This window comes from Felis catus, chromosome E2, assembly GCF_018350175.1.
Source record: "Felis catus isolate Fca126 chromosome E2, F.catus_Fca126_mat1.0, whole genome shotgun sequence".
Classification (NCBI taxonomy): Eukaryota; Metazoa; Chordata; class Mammalia; order Carnivora; family Felidae; genus Felis; species Felis catus.
Genome location: NC_058382.1, coordinates 33,156,167 through 33,175,868, shown reverse-complemented (window position 1 = coordinate 33,175,868; position 19,702 = coordinate 33,156,167). Strand labels below are relative to the sequence as shown.

The 19,702-nt window shown below is 47.3% G+C and overlaps 1 long non-coding RNA gene across 3 annotated transcripts in view; it reads left to right on the top strand.

The window, feature by feature from the left end:
* Positions 1–19,702, top strand: part of LOC109494882 — a 258,239-nt gene that overhangs the window by 212,511 nt on the left and 26,026 nt on the right. The window contains exon 5 of one of the 3 annotated variants that reach the window (XR_006590114.1): positions 10,664–14,693. The exons of 1 other annotated variant lie outside the window; for it this stretch is intronic. This is a non-coding gene — a long non-coding RNA (uncharacterized LOC109494882). Of the gene's footprint in view, positions 1–10,663; positions 17,073–19,702 lie in introns of those variants that run through there. One more of the 3 variants, XR_002150001.3, reaches the window with a different exon arrangement.

The window sequence follows — 19,702 nt, the reverse complement described above, 5'->3', positions numbered from 1 at the left end:
GGTGACCATTTGCTGCTGTACTTAACATCTTTGTGCCTCAGTTTCTTCATCTGTAAAGTGAGTGCAATAACAAATGCTCCTGATTAGAGTTGTTTTGATGATTAAATTGTTTATTATGTATGAATATGTATGAAGCATACCGGGGGAGTACCCTATGCACAGGAAGCACTCGGTAAAAGTTAAAGCACCATACTTTATATATAATATATGCTCAAAAGATATTTTCTTCCTTAAAGTTTACCTAACTTCCATAATACCTCATCTAAACTAAAAACCTGACTCTGGCTGTTGGGACCTTCGGTAGCCTCATGCCTATCCTCAAAGGGCATGCCTTCCTTGAATGAGCTAATTCTCTGATCTGAATTTCTGTCACTCAGTGGTCAGCCAGGACTGAAGTAATACCTACTTCTAAAAGTCAAGGAGACACAAAGGAAAAATTCTCCAGCCTGGCTCTAAGACTTAAGGGCCAGCTGGAGAAACACAACATATAGGTGGACCCGACCACAAAAAGATACCATAGAACCAGCCGGATTTCCAGCTTGTACATACTTTCACATCAGTGCATTATCACCAGGAAGGTGGGCATGGGGAGTTATCAGATTGGGCAGAGAGATCCCAGTGGATTCTCAAATGGATTCTTCGGCGAGCACTCTGAACAGACCCACTAAGAAAGGGAAGACGTTGGCCTGTGGAGCTGCAAAGACGGCATTGTGAAGAGTAAATACCAGGTCTCTCTTTTCTTGTTCCCTCCCATTAATTCTTTGAGGCATGGGAAATAGATTTCCAAATATGACAGGAAGTCAGGAGTGCTGCTGGGGATGATCCAGAAACAACAGCACAGTTACTGGGGTCCTGGGTGGACTGGAGATGGCAAAGGCCTTGCGGAGATAGGAGAGTTGAGATGCCGCCTCAGGGAATGCCGAACTGGAGTCCTGAGAACATGGGCTCTCCTTTTTGGTGACAGTGAAGGACCCATCTACAGATTGGAATTTTGGCAGCAAAGGCAATTTCAGCTTTTGTGTGTCATTTCTCTGACTCAGTGTTTTTATATGTTGCTTCCTGTTTATTAAATTCTATTCCTGATAATTTTTGATGAGAGTGTTGGCAGGCACGCCTGTCTCATAGTTTATGTGGTCCCAGGAGGACTGGGTGGAATGTGTGTGGAAGTGAGGATATGCCAAAAAAGGCATTAATCATTGAAAAAGATCACCAGGAGAGTTGATGGAAAGGTACACTGACAGAGCAGTTACACGCAAATATCTACCAAGAGAGAACCTGAGGTTGCCTGAGTTTACCCAAAAAAAAAAAAAAAAAAGATGTAGAGTTTAGAGCTGGGAGAGAGTAAGCTGGATGGTTCTGACTGGGCCTTGAAGGATGGGTGGAATTAGGTCATTTGAAGGAGAAGGGATGATATTCTAAGATGGGGAACAGAATTTGTGAAGCAAAGTTGTCCTAAACGAATGCTTACTGAGACTCTAATATGGCTCAAGCACTGTACTTGTCATTTTCCGTGATCTCATTTCACCCCTAGGCTCATGTTGTGGGACACATTTCAAAATCTGGCCTGTGGATCAATCTTGTACCAGTATTTATTGAGCATCTACTATGGGCAAGAGTTTTCTCCATCCCACCCGGTGGGAATTTCACACATTTGTTTATTTGATCAACAATTATTTACTTAGTGTCCACTAAGTGCTTGTGATGCATCAGAGGACAAAATAATGGTTCCTGTTCTCTTGACGTTTACAGTTGAGCTGGGAGAGACAGAACAATCAACAACAGATACAGCAAATAAGTTGACTAGATAGTATGTGAGAAGGTTGACAAATGCCATAAAAATGCTGAGTATAGTAAAGGATTAAACATATTGAGGTAGGGCTACAATTTTAAATAGGTTAGTCAGTGAGGCCTTACTATGAAGGTAAAATTTGAGCAAAGAAGGGAGAAGGAGGTGAGGGAGTGAGCCATGCAGATGTCTGGGGGACCACAGACCAGGCTGAAGGAACAGCAAGTGCAAAGGTCCTAAGATGAGAACATGTCTGGTACATTTGGGGAATGGCAAGGAGACTGGTGTGACTGGCCAAGAGTTTGTGAGGAGGACCAGAGTAGGAGGTCAGGCCAAAGGTGAAAAAGGAGAGGTCAGAGTGTGTAGGGCTTTGTGCTCCATTGTAAGGAATGTGATTGTAACGCTGAGACAGGAGCCCTTGGAGGGTTTTTAGCAGAAAAATGACTTAATCTGCTTTACATCGTAACAGAATCACTCTGACCCCCATGTGGCCATGGTCCAGGGGAAAGATGGTGGGGAGATGGGCCAAAGTAGCAGCAGTGGAGGTAAAGGAAGTGATCAGATTCTGGTTATGTCTGTCTCTCTATCTATCTATCTATCTATCTATCTATCTACCTACCTACAGCTTTATTGTGATATAGCATACCATATAATTCACCCACTTAAAGTGTACATATTCAAGAAAGATGCCAAGGTATTTGAGCTGGGCCACCAGAAGCACGGACTTGCCAACAACTAAGATGGAAGAAGAAATTAGGTTCATGGTAGGGGAAGAGCAGTTTCTTTTTGGATATGTTAACTCTATACCTGGTTGCCAAGGCCAGAAACCTGGGAATTATCCCTGACTCTTCCCATTGCCTCCCCACCACCACCTCCCACCCCCACACCTGGTCCATCACGTCAGATCACCTCTGTCTCCAATAATAAACACATTTCTGTGGTCCACAAAGTGCTCATTGGATAGCTCACATCCCCATTTGCCATTTTGCAGATGGAGTCATGTGACTGGTTCTGGCCAATGAATTATGAGCAGAGGTGACACAAGGCACTTCTTGGGCAAGGCAATAAAGAACCGTGTGCCTCCTTTGCCTCTCTCTTTCCCTGACACGATATACTGGAGGCCGCATGTTCCAGGCTCCAAGATGAAGGGCTGCCCTACCCACATTGATCTTTTGTGTGGGCAAGAAATAAACTATATGTACATGTGCTGAGTGTTAATTAACCACTGAGATTTCAGATCTTTCCCTAATACAATTTTACTTCTCTACTTCTACCTGAACATCCACCATTGTTACTGCACTTAGTGGAATGGCCACCTAGTGTCCCTACTTCTGCACTTACATCCCTGAAATCCATTTCTCACATAGCAGCCAGAGGGATTAGAAGTCAGAGCTCTTCAGTGGCATCCCATTACAGTTGTGTTTGCCCTCCAGTCAATATGTGATCCTGATCACAAAGGCTTTGCCCTCATCATTTCCTTTGCCTGGCTCACTCACAGCTGGCTTCTCACCCTTCAGGTCTCACCTAAGATGCCGCTTCCTCAGAGAGGCCTCCTTGATGACTCTATCTACAGCTGCCACCTATTCTCTATTTATTTGAAACACTAATAACAATCCATCCTTTAATGAACTAATTAAAACATCTACTCTGTCTCTCCCATTTGAAGTAAACTTCACAAGAACAGGGACCTCTATTCATCACTATACTGCCTGGGTCTGATACGTATTTCACAAGTAGTAGATACTCCATCGCTGTCCTATGATTCAGCATCAGAGATCAGAGGTGCCCAGGGCAAGGTCTCTGTCCTCCAGAAGCCCATGGCAGAGTAAGGAAGCAGGCCATTAAGAGCTCTGAGTGAGAGGCCAGGGCACCTCCCAATCTAAGGGGAGGTTGGAAGGGTTTCCTGGAGGAAGGAATGCCTGAGGCAGGCCCTGAAGGACTGGGGACTACTGTCCTGATGAAAATTAAGAAAAGGGCATTTTAGAGGATAGGGGTGGAATGCATGAGGTGGAATATGGTGGGCTCAGTCCAGAAATGGCCGTGATGTGGAATATGAGTTGGAGCAATAGGCAATGAAGGTAGAGAGAGAGCAAGGACTGGTATGTCATACTAAGGAGCTGGGACTTGACCTAGAAGCAGTGAGCAGTTATCGACTGACCCAAGTGTCTTGTAGTCTTGGGCTAGCTTATTTTGGGCATCACGGTGAGGTAAAAGACCTCTGATTGAAGACTTTGTGTTTGCTACCCATTAGCGTCCTGGGCTTTTCTTCCCCCATGGCTCTCTGATCTTTTCTTTATGGGGTATCCACGTTGGTGATCATGGCCTTGCCCCATCTCCAGGGCTAAGGGAATTTATAGATAGGATAAGAACACAGCGAGTGTTCCCTTTCTCCTCTAAAACCCTTAAATATTGCCAAATTATCCCTTCAAAAATTTTTTTTACATCACTTTTACTCCCCAACAGAGTACTTGTTTCACTACATCCTTATTTGCCAATGCTGAGTAGTCACAATTTTTTACATTTTTGGTGACTGAGTTACAACGATCTCATTGTTATTTTAATTATATTCCTTGAGTTCTGGCAAAATTAAACAACTTTACTTGTGTTTATTGACCGTCTTTATTTCCTCTTCTGTGTATTGCCCATTCATATGCTTTGCCCATTTTTTGAAGGGGAGGGGTTCTTTGTCATTTCATTGATTGATAGGAGCTCTTTACATATTATGGTGTTATCTGTTATTTCTTGCAAACACTTTCTCCCAGTTTTCCAATATGGCATTGTATTTTGCTCAGGAAGCCTTTTCCCAGCCAAGATTTTTAAAAACTTCCTAAATGTACTTGCAAAAGCTTTTAGGGTCAGTTTTTGTTTAGGTGTATATTTAGGTCTTGCTTTGGCTGGAATGCATGTTTGTGTGTAGTGTGAGGAGGGGACTGTAATTTGAATAATTGTCCCCACTAGGTTTATTAAACATGGCATAGGATGAGACCAGACAGGTGGCTATTGAGAATATTGCTTGGGCAAGATCTGGGGGTCCTGAGTTGGTCAGGCATTGATCCTTTGGTTGCTGGATTGTGGGAGGTTCTGACAGGATCCTGTGATAGGAGCTAGGATGACGGGGGACCCTTGGAGTGAGGTGCTGGTGCTTCAGATTAGGAAGTATTCCAATATTTTAACAACCCCTATGGCCATGTGGGTGTGTTCCAGCTGGCTACCAGTGGTTAGGATGGAACAGTGGGAAGAGATCCAATCATGAGGACTTAGAAGAGTTTTGCTTGTATCTTGACAATATTGGGAAGGCACTGCTAGGACTGAGGAGGGTGAGTGACCACATTTGGGTTTGTAGGACCAGGACCAAGATGAGGAAGGTGAGGTGCTTGCCTTGGATGAAGAATTTAAGGGGCATCTGGGTGGTGCAATCATTTGAGCATCTGACTCTTGATTTCGGCTCAGTTCACGATCCCAGGGTCGTGGGATCAAGCCCTGTGTTGGGCTCTGCACTGAGTGTGGAGTCTGCTTAAGATTTTCTCTCTCTTTTCCTCTGCCCCTTTCCCTCACTCACATGCTGTCTCTCAAAAAAAAAGAATTTAAGTGGGGGCCAAAAATCAGTAATTAGAATAAATATTTTAATGCAGTATTTAAACTTTTTTTAATAATGCAAAAAAATCCATTATGAACGAAATACCAAAAATTTTTTAATGAAGGCATCTATTCCTGTACTTGTAGGATGAGGCCTTAATTTGCCTTAACCCAAACCCCACCTGTCCAAAACTGTCTTTTGTATAAATTTTTGATATTTGCTTATCATGCATATTTTTTGCATTAATTTTGATTTTTAAAAGTATTGCGTGAAAATATTATTTATCTTGTTTGCTGAGTAATTTTGGCACCTACCTAAATTTTGTGCCTCATCCACCTCACCCTAGTCCCAGCCCTGATTTTGAGGTGGTAACTGAGGCTAGTTGGGGCTGGGGACCTGCAGGGCCAGTGTGGTCGGGAGAGATCAGTGGGGGTGGGGTTCACGTGAGAGATGCTGCCAGATTGTGTGAATGTGGCATGGAAGGAGATGGTGCGGGCAGGCCTGCGGCTCACTCCCCCTTTGGAGTTGTCTGAGGAGGGGGCAAGAGGGGGATGCTGTCAGCAGCCCATCTGCGCTATATCCCTGCCAACCAGGCCTGTGAGCCAAGCGCCCACTTCCCTCAGTAAGGCTGCTGGAGAACCATTTTCTTTGAAAGTAGGAAGCGCCTTACAGTTGGACTTGGCCTTGCGTTGGGGTTGATCCCAGGTGGTCCTCAGGAGCAGATGGGCCCCTCTCTGCTCCTTTCCAATGTCCACTCTGACCCACTCTCCTCCCCAGTACAGCACATATGAGCCCTGTTCCTGGCTATGACTTCTCTCATGTGGTCTGTGTGAAACCCTCCAGCCACAGGCTCTGAGACCCCATGGGCAGGTGGACCTGCTTGTGTCACTGAGATCTGAGATTGTACCCAGACCTTGAACATAACCTACCTCTGTGGTCCTGCAGGCTGTGGCTGGAAAGCAGAGCTTGGACATCCACAGAGGGCCTTGAGTGCACGGGCCTTCAAAAGTCATTCCCTGATGCAAGGCCAGAGTCACGTGGGACCTCTGAGTCTTGAGGTCATGCTTGTCAGGACAGTGCAGGTCACAAGAATGTTTTCCGAGGCTCTGAATAAAGAAATAAGAGGGGTGGAGGGGATAGGGGAAAGACACTGGCTCAGAAGTCAGCAGGCTGTTCTACTTCTGCCTGCTGGCCTACCTACTCAGTGTGATCTTAAACAAAGCTCTTGTTTCTCTGAGCTTCAGTTTCCCGATCTGTCATATTGAGAAATTAGAATGGAGGAGTCTTGTTGTTTTTCTACCTGAGTGGACACGAGGTACTGCTTGGGGAGCTCAAAAGGAAAAGAATTTATTGTCCCATTTTTGAGGGTGAATTATTAAGCTGGTGTATTAGCTACTGCCACCGTGATGCTGTGTGACAAAACAACCCCAACTCAGTCTCAGTGACTTGACACAGCAATCATTTATTCTCTTGCTCACAGTCTTGCAGATCAGCTGCCTCTCAGCTGGGCTAGGCTGGGCCCCAGGCTCTAGGCTGCAGATTGGGTACAGACTCATTCCACATGTCTCGTCTTCCATAGGCCAGCAGCCACTGGGGACACGCTCAGGATGTGTGCTCTACTCCATGGCCACCGTGGCACAAGACAGTAAGCCAAACTGGGCAAGCAGGTTTCCAGCCTCTGCAGGTTTCACCCCACCCGCTATGGAGCTATGGCAAAGATGTAGATATATAACATTGCTGCAGGGGAATGAAGAATTGGGACCAAATTGCCACAGTTAAGGAAGAATAGAATAACCCAGGGAATTTGAAAATGTACTACAACACATCAGGGTGTGGTCACTTCATCTCTATCCGCTCCTTAACAAATCCGCCTGGTGGCATTGGCATCACGAGCCCGCTCAGACTTTAAGGACACCCAGGTTGGGCGTGGGGTGATGAGACACTTGGAGCCTGCCATGTAGGAGAAAGTTCCAGCTTGTCAGGACCATCCCACCGTGTCTTCATTCCTCTGGCAGCCTTCGTATCACTATGTAGAGCCTGGGAATGAAGCCAACACGAAGTGCAAACTGAGCAGTTTTGAAAAACCAGGTCCTCATACATCATCAGAGCATCTAGATACAGCCTTGCCTGAAGCCAGGACTTCCAGTTACATTAACCAATAAATTCCTTTTTTGTCTTAAACCAATGTTTGAATTGGGTTTTCAGTTACTTGCAATGGCAAGGGTGGTCTGTGCTCAATGCAAGAACTTACCTACCCAGGAGGATCTGATGTCAGTGAGTGGGTGGCAGGTACTTTCCAGATGCAGCGTGGTATAGAACCTCACCACACTCAGTGTTAGCATTGCTTGGGGGCTTGTTAGAGATGCAGAATCTTGGGCCCTTCCCAGACCTACAGAATCAAAATCTTCATTTTAATACATTTTAGCTAGACCCCCAGGTGATTTCCATGCATATTAAAATTTAAGAAGTATTTGTATGAAAGAGCGGGACGAGTCTCTTCACCTCCCTGGGCCTTCCTTTGTGACTGGGTGTGACTGAGCAATTGACTGGAGTTGGTGACCAGGGTTCAAATTCTGGCTTTGCTACTTAATATGTTGAGGGGCAATGAATAGGGGTGTTTTAAAATATCTCTGAGCCTCAGTTTTCTCTTCCGGAGAATGAGGATAATAGCAATAGCTACCTCCCAGGACTTTTGAAAGAAGTCAGTGTATTCAACTCACAGAAAGCGCTTGGCACACCTCTAGGCAAAAAGGAAGAGCTCAAAATTTGCCAGGTATGGTTATTTCCACAACTCTACAGTGGAGCTGCTTTACGTTCAGCCCACCTAATAGCTTTTGATCGATCAACAGCAGATGGGAAAACATTTTTGGAAAGTATAAATTGATTAAAAAGTAGTGATTTTTCTAAATCTTAAAAGAAGATAATTCATGGGGCACCTGGGTGGCTCAGTTGGTTAAGTGTCCAACTTCAGTTCAGGTCATGATCTCACGGTTCATGAGTTCGAGCTCTGCCATTGGGCTGTGTACTGACAAATCGGAGCCTGGAGCCTGCTTCCGATTCCATATCTCCCCCTCTCTCTGCCCCTCCCCTGCTTGTGCTCTCTCTCTGTCTCAAAAATAAACATTAAAAAATTAAAAAAAAAGAAGATAATGCACAAATGTTGCTTAGCCATTATGTGGTTAATGGTTGTTTTTGACCTGTACCTCTGGGCAAGGGTATGAGGCAGTAAAGGGGTAAGGAGAGGTCACCAGGAAGGGGGACAGTGCTCTGAGCTGAGTCAAAGGGGCAAAAGGGCCCATGTCTTCCAGGGAGAGGGAGGATCAGAGCATTTGTACAGTGAGTCCTGGCTGAAGACAGACCTCAGAGAGCTCTGACAGTAGGCGAGGATGTTGGGCTTTACCCAGCAGGCGCTGGAGATGAAACTAATCATAGTGACACTGGCTTCTCTGTGGCCCTTTGACTTGCTGGATTACAAGTCTGTTTCTCCGACTGCATAGCTTCTGAGTTGCATAAACCTCAGAAGAGCTCCAAATGACGCTCCTTGAAGGCCTGACGCAGCCCAGCCCTACTGCAGGCGAACACAAGATATAGTTGCCTGCAAGCGGGTGAGGGCCATGAAGAGGGGAGGCCTGCTGCCTGGGAGTCGTCTGGCCTCTGTGATAAACACAGCCCAGCTGCAGGTTTGGTCTGTGGCCTGGTGCCTTGTGTTGTTGATTTTGTGTGAGGTTGAGAGATGGGCCACCAGCCCACCTGAGACTGTGAGCTGAGAGAGGAGTGGGGTAGAAAGAGGCCCCGGCAGGGCACTGCTCAGGGTCCAGAATGAAATCTGCCACCTAGTCTTGGAGAGGACACATGGATCCTCGGCTCAAAAGAATCCTGAGCATCCTCGATTCTACTCCAGATCCTCCCCAGGGGAGATGGCTCTTGAGATCTGTTGGGGCAGGCACATCACAGTACTGAGTAAACGCTCAGTGCTCACAACCAGTGTGAGGTACTAGTGATAAAGACACTGAGCCAGATGTAGAGAAGCTCTCCTAATGCCAGCTTCAGGCACAGGGAGGTGTTATATGTGATGAAGCGAATGGAGTAGAAGTCAGGCAGCTCTGGGTTCTGATCCCCCTTTTACCATCTGTTTCATAGCTTACTCTGTGGGATCACGGGAAGATCACATCACCTCTTTGTGCTTTCATTTCCCCATCAAAAAAGTAGGTATAAATATGCCCTTTTGCGGAAGTATCCATGGCAGCACAATTACACAATACTGTGCAGATGAGACATAGTAAAGTGGTAAGGTTGGCTAATAATGATCTCATTCAGAATCTGATGGTCTGAGAAATTAGAACATGGACAGGGTGGTGAATTTGGGAAAGGCCTGTCTGAGGAGGTGACACCTCAACTGAGAGCAAAAGGAGACAGCAGTATGGGATAAAGCATTCATTATAAGAATTCATTGTCTCATAACGGGAGATCCTGGGGCAGTGAAGTTTGGAAGGGGAAGGGTGAATTGAAGGGTCAGAGAAAGAGCCAACAACAGTCCTGAAGCCCCTGTGTAGGTGAATACATTGGAGCAGTGGGACATCCAAGAAATCAAGCATATCCAGCTAGCAAGATGAGGCCATGAGGAGACTCATGGAGAGGGCTCTGGGGTGCTGTTGCCTCTGGGAATCTACCACCTCCCCGGGGCCACAGCCACACATCTGGACGTGGGCCTGGAGTCAGTTGGTCAGTTGTTGGCCAGCAGTTAGGAAGATAAGCTGGACACAAAGCAGAGGAGATATGGACAAACTGCAAGGCTCCAGGTACCTCTGTCTGCTCAGCAGTATATGTGACTTACACGATCTTTCAGTAATAATGACTGATGCTTCACTTCCTTCCTCCAAATCCTGTGCCGGTTCCCTCTTTGGCCAACTCTATCCCAGAACCATGCACTAAGGAGATTCTGGGAGATGTAGTTCCAGCTTATCCAAATTGATAGTACACTCCATTCCGATGCTAGTGCACTAGTTACTAAGATAGAGAAAATACGGAGAGGAGCAAGTTTGGGGTGGGAAATGTTAGGAGTTCTTTCATGGGCACATTTAATTAGAGATGCCTATTTAAGATGGCCATCAATGATCCTGCTCTTCATGCCCTGTGTGATCTTCTCCCCTTGGGGTGGGCTGGATTTAGTGACTCACTTCCAACAAACAGAATTGGGCAAAGAGGATGGAATGTCACTCCTGAGATCAGGTTACAAAAAGACCCTGGCTTCTGTCTTGGGTACTCCTCCTTCTCCTCTTGCTCACTTTCTCTGAAACAAGGCAGCTGCCATGTTGTGAGTTTATGGAGAGACTCCCATGGAACAGCCATGTGAGTGAACTTGGAAGCAGAACCTCCTGCATCACACCTTCTGATGAGACTGCAGCCCCCACTGGCAGCTTGAGAACATCGGCCAGAAGCACCCAGGTAAGTGGCATCCAGATTCCTGACTCACAGAAACTTGAGATAACACGTTTATTTTTTCAAACTGTTACATTTGGGGGTAGTTTGTTACGCAGCAATAGATAGCTATAGACACCAAAGTGGATATTTATGCTTGAAGCTTAAGGGGAAGGTCAAGGATGGATGTGTTTGTTTAGGAACCATTAGTGTTTGATGGCATTTAAAGCCACGGAACGGAATAATGTTAAGTAGAAACAGTGGTCAGAGAAGAGCAGAGGTCTGAGGAGTGAGCCTTGGGGATTCCCACCGTTCAGTGGTCAGACAAATGTGGGAGATTCAGCAAAGCAAGTGGACACCAAGTGGCTAACGTGGAAGGAGGAAAAACAGAAGGGTGTGGTATCAGGAATCAAGAGAAGGTCATGTATCAAGGAAGTAGGGGAGCTCAATGCTGCTACAGGTCAGTCAAGGTGAAGGCAGAGAAGTGCCTGTTGGCTTTGACCACGTGGGTTTGGTTAGCAACCTGGACAAGGCCGTTTGAGTGGAGCAGGAGCTCACGTGGACAGGACTGAGGAAGGTGGGGGTGTTCCGTGCTTAGCTGTGTAGCATGAGGCATGCCCAAACAAATGGGGACTCCCCCTTTCGGTTCTACTATCGCTGTGTTTGCTTCCCTCTCTGGTTCTTGGCTTTGGGAGATGATGACAGAAGATGACAGGGGTTGGGCAGAATGGATGGTGGCTTTGAGGAACACGAGCAAGTTTGGTAGCACAGCTGGGGAGCTCCAGTGGACATGTTCGTTCGCTAAGATCATTTCTTTGTTTGGCCTGAGCTAGAAATTTGAGTGAAAATCAGTCATTTGACAGACCCTTACTGTGTGCAGAGCCTGCCAGGCAGGAGTGATCTGTCATCGAGTGAGACATTACCCCAAAAGGAGCGGATTCAAGGTCCAGGGGGAGGCACATGTTTAAATAAACATTATAGGACCTTGTGATTAGTCATGTATGACAGAGGTGCATCCTGTGCTGTGGGAGAGTAAGAGAAGGAGGGCCTGAGCTTGCTACAGGGGGTTGGGAGTGGGTGGGTAAAGAATGAAGGCTTTCTGGAGGAGGTGGCCCTGGGGCAGAGGCTTAGAGAGTGCCCACTGAGTTTTTAAACTTAAAGTCTGGGAAGATTATTCCAGGTCCCTTCTCTCATCTCTCCTCCAACCCACCCGCTTGCCCTCCTTTTCCAACTCATACCCCTCCCTGCCCCTCTCTCCCTCCTTCTCCTCTTCTCCTTCTCTCCCTCCTCCTTCCCTGGCCCATGATGAAAGGCTTTAGTGGCCTCCCAGTTAATGAATTATGCATGCCCTTCAGCGGGTGTGCCTGGCATCCAATTAGGGCCTTGGCCAGGTTGATAACATAGATTAAAATGTAATTCATTGAGGTTGACATTTAAGCCCCAGTGTGAGTGGCAGGAAAGAGAAGCAATGCTTCCCCAGAACCTGGTGTTTTGGGTGGGGGATGGGGAGGCTCTCAGCTACCAGTATTTGCTTAACTAATGCTGGTTTAGAGTCCAGCCAGCCTGTGGGCTGGGCCTTCTGATGCACCTTTGTGCCGGGGAAAGGTGCAAGGCAGGCTTTGAGTCAAAATAAGCTTTTTAAAAAAAATTTTTATTTAGAAATAATTTGAGATTTACACAAGAGTTGTGATGACAGTACAGAGAGTTCCCATATACCCTTCACTGAGTTTTCCCTCATGTTAACATCTTATGTTACTATGGTACAGTGATCAAAACCAAGAAATTAACATGGGTACAATACCCATTAACTAAACTACTAATGTTTCTTCAGATTTCACCCAGTTTCCCACTAATGTCCCTTTTCAGTTCCAGGACCCAGGATTGCCAGGATCCCGTATGTCAGTGCAGGCTTTGGTGACTGCGTCTCAGCATGGACAGCAGTCCCTCTCCACGTGCCAAGCCAGGGGTTCTCAAACTCTTGAGTCCAGGGAGTTTCTGGGGATTTTGTGGAAAAGGCACATTCTTCCCTAGACATTCTGATTCATTAAATCTTGCAGAGAGCCCTGACATCTATATTTTTAACAAGCACCCCAGGCAATGGAGAACTGTTGACCCTGACCAGCACTCCAAGCAAAGTTGGTTTGATTCCTAGTTCCTTTGGCAACCCAGTTGTCAGCCTGCAGATTTCCCTCATCCCCCAACTGAGCCTTTGGGCCTCGCAGGGTTATCCTCACCCAGACCCTGGGGGGAGGATGACTAACACGCTGGGCAGGGCAAAATCCCAGGTAAGTCTTATGAGAGAGAAGAAGGAAGAATATTTATCTGCCAGTCATTAATATACAAGTTTTCTCGTTTAATCCACACAACAACCCCTATGAGTAGATACTACTTTCCCCATTTTATAGATGAGGAAACCAAACAATCATGATATTAAGTGTGAGGTTGCCAGATTTAACAAATAAAAAAATCAGAGGTCCAGTTAAACTTGAACCTGAGATAAGGCAATGTTGGGGTTATACTTGTATTTTGAAAACATTGTAGTTCATCTGACATGCAAATTTAACTGGGCCTCCTGTATTTTATCTTGCGCCCTACTAATATCCTTTGGTTGCAGAGCTCACTAGTAGGCTTCGACCAGATCTGGCTTCAATGTGTGTAGCATGGGGCACCCTGTGCTTACCTGTTTAGTGCCCGTCTCACCTGTTGGACCACAAGCAACAGGAGGTGGGGGCCATATGTAATTATCCCCTACTGTAGCTTCAAAGCTTGGCAGTGTGGCAGTAGGTGCCTAGTAAATATTTATTGAATAAATGAATGGCTAAATGCATGCACGAGTAGAATCTCTACTTCCTTTGTACCATCATGGTGGTTGACAGAGAGCTAAGCTGGTGAGGTGTCATGTGATCAACTTGCTGATAGAGATGTGGGAGGAGTTAGAGGGTCCAAGGTGCCATGCCCACATCTGGAACCCTAGCCCTTGCACCCTGAACAAGGACAAAGTGCCAGCTCTTCTCATCTCATCCTCTCAGGGCCTCTGCTCTCCCAACTGGGAAATGAGATTGGGTCCCTTCCAGCTCTAGGTTTCTGCCATTCTGTGATCTCCCATGGAGATAAAAAAAATATGGCCAAATAAGAGGATGTGCTGCCGACTATATTTACTTCCCAGCTCATTCTTATCTCTCCTCTTCTTCCTCTCCTCCCTCCTCCTCCATAATGATTTTCTCTGCACCCCGTGGTGCCTGGCTTTGGGTTCCTTTCCTCGAATGCTCCCTTCCGCCCTGTCAGACGAAATCAGAACCCCAGAGAGACCCGGCACAGCACGGTTCTTCACATTCAAGGGAGACATTGGGAGCGCATTGTATCTTTTAAAATAGACCCGTTGTCGTCGGAATGTATTTTTAGCTGTGGGAGAGATTGGCATGCTCTCCGTGCCACCATCTGCCAAAGGCAGTTGCTAGGCAACTGACACTGACGACAGCAAGGGGATGACTTCATGGAGGATCTGGGGACCCTGATGGCCCCATCCCTCTCCACTGTCTAACTCCTGCATGCGAACAGCCAGGCCCAAGGGAATAAGCACTCCTTGCTTTCTGGGAGAGGCCAGGGAGCTGGTTCAAGGCCTGTGGGCAAAGTACGGGAGATGCTATACAGGTAACAAGAGACAACGGGCCACCACTGCCACCCTGACTGGTGGATTTTCTATTTAGAAATTTAGATGCTATTGTGATTTAGGGCTGGGATCTGGACTCAGTGAATCCAAAGGATACATATCCTTCTTCTCAGCAGCCCCACAGGCACTGGTCTGAGTCACAGCAGGAGCTGTTCGGAGGTCATCAGCCCAGAGCAGGATTCATGGATGAAGTAGCCAACTGGTGGCCGACCCCTAGGTTTTTGCTCTCTGAGTGATTTGGGGTGAGTCTCTGCCCTTCTGTGTCCCCCAGTTTTGTTATCTTCAAAGTAAGGATATTGAGCCAGATTATAATTCACGGATAGGGATAAAAAGCAGAAGAACCACAGAGTAGAAAAACCCACGAGCCAGACGTCGGTTTGGAGCCCAACTTTGCCCCTTAAAGCTCATGTGTGACTTAGGTGAGATGCTGAACTTGTCGGTACAGTCTCAATCTGAGAACGACGGCAGTAATGGGCTCATTTTGTGTTGTGGGCATTCAGCAAGGCAGAGCAGGGAAGGTACGCAGCAGGACGCCTTCACTTTGGGGCCCGGTAAATGGGCAGGTAGATTCCATTTCTGCAGCAGAGCCTGTAAAGCATCTGCTGCAATTATTTCCCTTCATGCATATTAACACTTCATGCTGGGCACATTTCCAGCCTCCCTTGCAGCTAAGTTCTCAACAAGGACACGTGAAAGGAAGGGACGGCTGCAATTTCTACCTCCCTCCCTTAGAAGAAATTGCTTCCCTGGATGTCCTTTCTCCTTTCCTTTCTGGAATCCAGGGCATGGATAGGCCCGTGACACCACTTTGACCCTGCGGGGCAGGACGATCTGCTTGGGGTAGGGGAGCAAGGAGAGCAACAAGACGAAAGGACCCTGGGTCGCTGTTCTAAGAAGAGGACTGAGCACGTGTGGTTTGTTTGCTTGGGGGAGGGCAAGAGCACTGGCAGGTGAGTGGGGAGGCGACAAAAGGAAGAGAAGGTAGCCAATAAAGGCCAGCCACCTCAGCAGGTGACAAGAGCTTAATTCCCTGGGGGAGCTCTGCAAAACAGAGTAGGCCAGGAGCTTCAGAGATAGCCGAGGGTGAAGGAACTGGGCCATGTTGCCCCCCACCCCCTTGATCCCTGGACCACTCTTCCAGTCTCCGGTGTGCCCGTGGGCAGAGTGAACGCCTCCAGCCCGAGGGCAGCCCTTTGCCATCAGAAGCCAGGCTGGTGGGCATGGCGATGATAAGGGGATCTGAGCGGATGTGGCACAGCAAGAGAGCAGCAGCTGAAAGAGAAATAAACTTCTGTGTTCTTCAGGCCACGTAGTGAGGATTGTTTTTTTGCAGCTCGACTTTTACCCTAGCCAATTCAATTTCCAAATGCTATGCATATTAGGAAGTCTCAGTTTTATGTAATCCCTCTAAGCTCCTAGACTCCATGCGACATTCGTGGAGGTTACGTCACGGTCGGGAAAGCAAGGTTAATGCTAAGGAGCACAAGTATCTCAACGGAGCGTGCGTCACATGGCACCGCTGGGATTTGGGGAGAAAATGACGTAGGTCCTCAGAGAAGGGCAGATGAGTATAGACCAGCACAGTCACAGGAGTCTTCTTGGCGGAGGTGAACTGAAGCTGAGCACTGTCGGCTGGGGTGGAGGGCACCCTGGCTGAGCCCTGGGTAGCTCTTCCGTGAGGTATGGGGCAAGCAGGTACCTGGCTCACAGCACCGCCGTGTGGTCTCCACCAGTGGACGCTGGGTTAAGCTGCACTGTGCGTTTAAGGAGTGGGCTGCTTGGTGCCTGTTAGCTGGGAGTTCTTCCTGGTGTCTGACTGCAGTCAGTCCTGCTTTACTTCAGGTTTTATTTTAACCTCTAAGCATGGGTTGGATTTGACGATGACTGCAAGGAGTGGGTTAAAATTAGCAAGCCCATGTCACCCCCATTCTCTGTGGGAAAGGGGGTGTAGAGAAGAGTCCAGCCCTCCCCCCCTACCCCATGGATTGGGGACAAATAGGAAAGAATGAGGCAGTCCACCCAGGCTCCCAGAGCCCCAGTCATCCCCAAGGCTGGGAGAAAGAGCAGAGGGCAGCGTCTCTTAGGCGAGTGGACTGTACGGCCTTGATCCAAATGCAGGTAACTCAAACTCACCCTTGCCTGCTTGTTGCCAATGCCACCACCAACTCATGTCTGTAAACATGGGGCATTTCCACCCCATTCTAGATTTTCCTGGCATTTTATTCTCTTTGAGAAAATAAGAGCAGCTTTCTTTGTTCTCTTTGGGAAATATGTGTGGAATGGGGAGAAAAGAAGGGGTGCAGCCTTTAGAACTGAGGGCAAAAGGAGGGTCTCTCTGTAGCTGGTACTAATTCCCTGTGCCCAGGGAAGATGGGGACATAGGAGGCTCCGTGAAGCACCCTGTCTCTGGAGAGTAAGAGCCACAGGCCAGGGTACTTATGGCCAATACAAGACATAAGATGGACTAAACTGCGGGGCTTGGGGCCCATCTGAATATACCAGAAGCAAGAAAGGAAAGATCGGGGACACCTGGGTGGCTCAGTGGGTTAAGCGTCTGACTTCGGCTCAGGTCATGATCTCACGGTTTGTGAGCCCCACATCGGGCTCTCTGCTGTCGGCACGGAGCCTGCTTCAGATCCTCTGTCCCCATCTCTCTCTGCCCCTCCCCCACTGGTTCTGTCTGTCTGTCTGTCTCTCTCTCTCAAAAATAAATTATTTTTTTAAAAAAAGAAAGGAAAGATCAGCGCGGACTATAATAGAGAGGGCACTATGAACAAGAAATGTTCATGGGATGCTGACCCAGAGGATTTGGGCAGGAACAAGAAGCTGGAGTGTTTAGGGGGAGCAGTGAACACAGCAGAGGCCCCCTGCTCTGAAGGAGTAGGAATGGAGCAGGAGAGTTAAGCTAATTCCGCGGGTGAATGCAGGGTGCTGAGGGAGGGGGAAGATTGGCAAGGAACCAGGCAGGGAAGGGAAGGGAGGGGACGGTCACCCAATGCCCAGGCCAGACAGGAGGCCATTCGGTCAACACTTCATGGGCTGGGAGTATCCATATTCACGTCCCAGGAGCTTTGGGGAGTGAGTGCGGATGGAGAAGCCCAGTGAGTGGGGCATAAAGAAGAGATACGGACTGTCCCTGGTGGATTACGATGTGCCTCAAATCCCAGGAGGCCTGGAGATGTCCTCGCAAGTCCCACACAGCATGCACATGAGGGACAGTGACAGGCGCTGGATGGCAGGGGGGGTCTCCTCCTGCCAGGTTGAGCTCATGTCTCTCCACCCTGCTCCAAGAATCCCTGCAGTGAGTGAGCTGGCCTTGCCATGTCTCAGAGCAATACCTTCACCAAGGCTGTGGGGGGGTGGGGCTCACCTGAAAGTAATAGGCGTGGAATCACTGTGCTGAGTCTAAAACTCTTCTGTCTGCTGCAGTGTCATTCTGGAGCTGGAGAATGGAATTGTCCATTCTTTCCCATACATAGCATTTGAAGCTGTCAATAACTTGGATCTCACCTCATTTTTCATTACTGTCTTCCATCGTCATCATCATCATCACCATCATCATCATCATCATCATCATCATGTTAATAACAAAATTAAAATTAACTAGCTTTTGTTGAGGATCTGTATGTGCCAGGAACTCTTTTAAGCATTACACATATAATAGCATTTAATCTTTGTGGCAACCCAATGGGTAGGAACTATTTTTTCTCCCCATCTCACAAGAGGCAACTGAGGCACAAAGAAAAGAACCGGCCTAAGGTCTGTACACCAGCATGTGACAGGACGGCGGATGTATCAGATGCCAGAACTTATTGCATATGGCGCACATTCGTGCCCCCAGCCTTTCTGCAGGCTGCCCGCCATGCCTGGACTGCCTCCCCACTTCTCAGCTTCTCATTCACCTGATGGACAACCATGCAAACCCTAGCCGGCAAGACCTAGCTTAAAAGTCACCTCTTCTAGAAAGTCTTCCCTACCTCCTGGGGAGCAACTTTCTTTAAGCTCCCCCAGCACACCCTGATTATTGTGTCAGTCACATCACGTTGCTGGGTTTTGTTCGTGTGCTTGTTATTTCCCACAAAGGAAAAAAACACTCTTTTTTTTTTTTTTAATTTTTGCACTTTGTAAGTAAACAATTAATTGATATATAAAGAAGCTGCATTTTTGTTCAAGTTCATGCTTTCCCTCTCCCTTCCCCACCCAGGTCTGGTGTAGAGCAAGGCTGCAATAAATATTCGTTGAATGGAGATGTCTTTCTGCCCCCACTCAGCTCCTTTCCTGACCACCCTGTTCCCGACTCTTTGCTGTGTGGGAGAATCCAGACATCTTGTACAGCTGCAGCTCAGTGTGGCCCATTTTGGCTGGGATTCAAGGAGTAATTGCAGACAAATAAGTATTATTACAACCCGCATCAATCAACATCCCTCTCCTCAAATGCTCTTGCCAGGAAACAGGGGATCTCAGTAAGAATCTTTCTTGTTTAAGCTTAAGCATCTTTCTGGTGCCCATGGAGTATGTGATACTCAGAGGGCCACCAGCACTGACCATCTGCAGCCGAGTTTGTAAAACATACTGCCCATATTATTTGAGATTCCAGGCCCCTAGAGGCAGACATACTTGGATTCAAATCCTGTCAGTCACTGTATCTCTCTGTGAACTTCACAAGGGGCTTGCCTTCTCTGGGTTTCAGTGTTCTCACAGGTAACATGGAATCACTAATACTTCCTGGGTACATGTTGCAATGATTAAATGAGATAGCATGTTTGAAGCATCAGGAGATTTTCTGGGCAATTAATAATTAAAAACTTTCTTTTTCTCTCACTTCTTAGTTAGTAATTTCATTCTTTGTACTTTATTGGAGGTAGGGCTTTGTGTCAGCAGCTAAACATTAAGTTCCAACCCTATCTACATTCCAGAACTTGCAGAGCCCAGAGTAACCCGTGTAGAGAAGCTGTCCTGGAGAAATAGGGGCTTGATCTGGGCATGGGAGGAAGAATCATGTTTAAAATAAAATTTATAGGGGCACCAGGGGGCTTAGTTGGTTAAGTGTATGACTCTTGATTTCGGCCCAGGTGATGATATCACAGTTTCATAGATTCGAGGCCCATATCGGGCTCTTCACTCAGCACAGAGCCTGCTTGGGGTTCTCTCTCCCTCTCTCTCTGCCCCTCCCTCACTCATACTGTCTCTGTCTCTCTCAAACTAAATTAATAAACTTAAAAAAGGTTTGAAAAATAAATAAAATTTATAG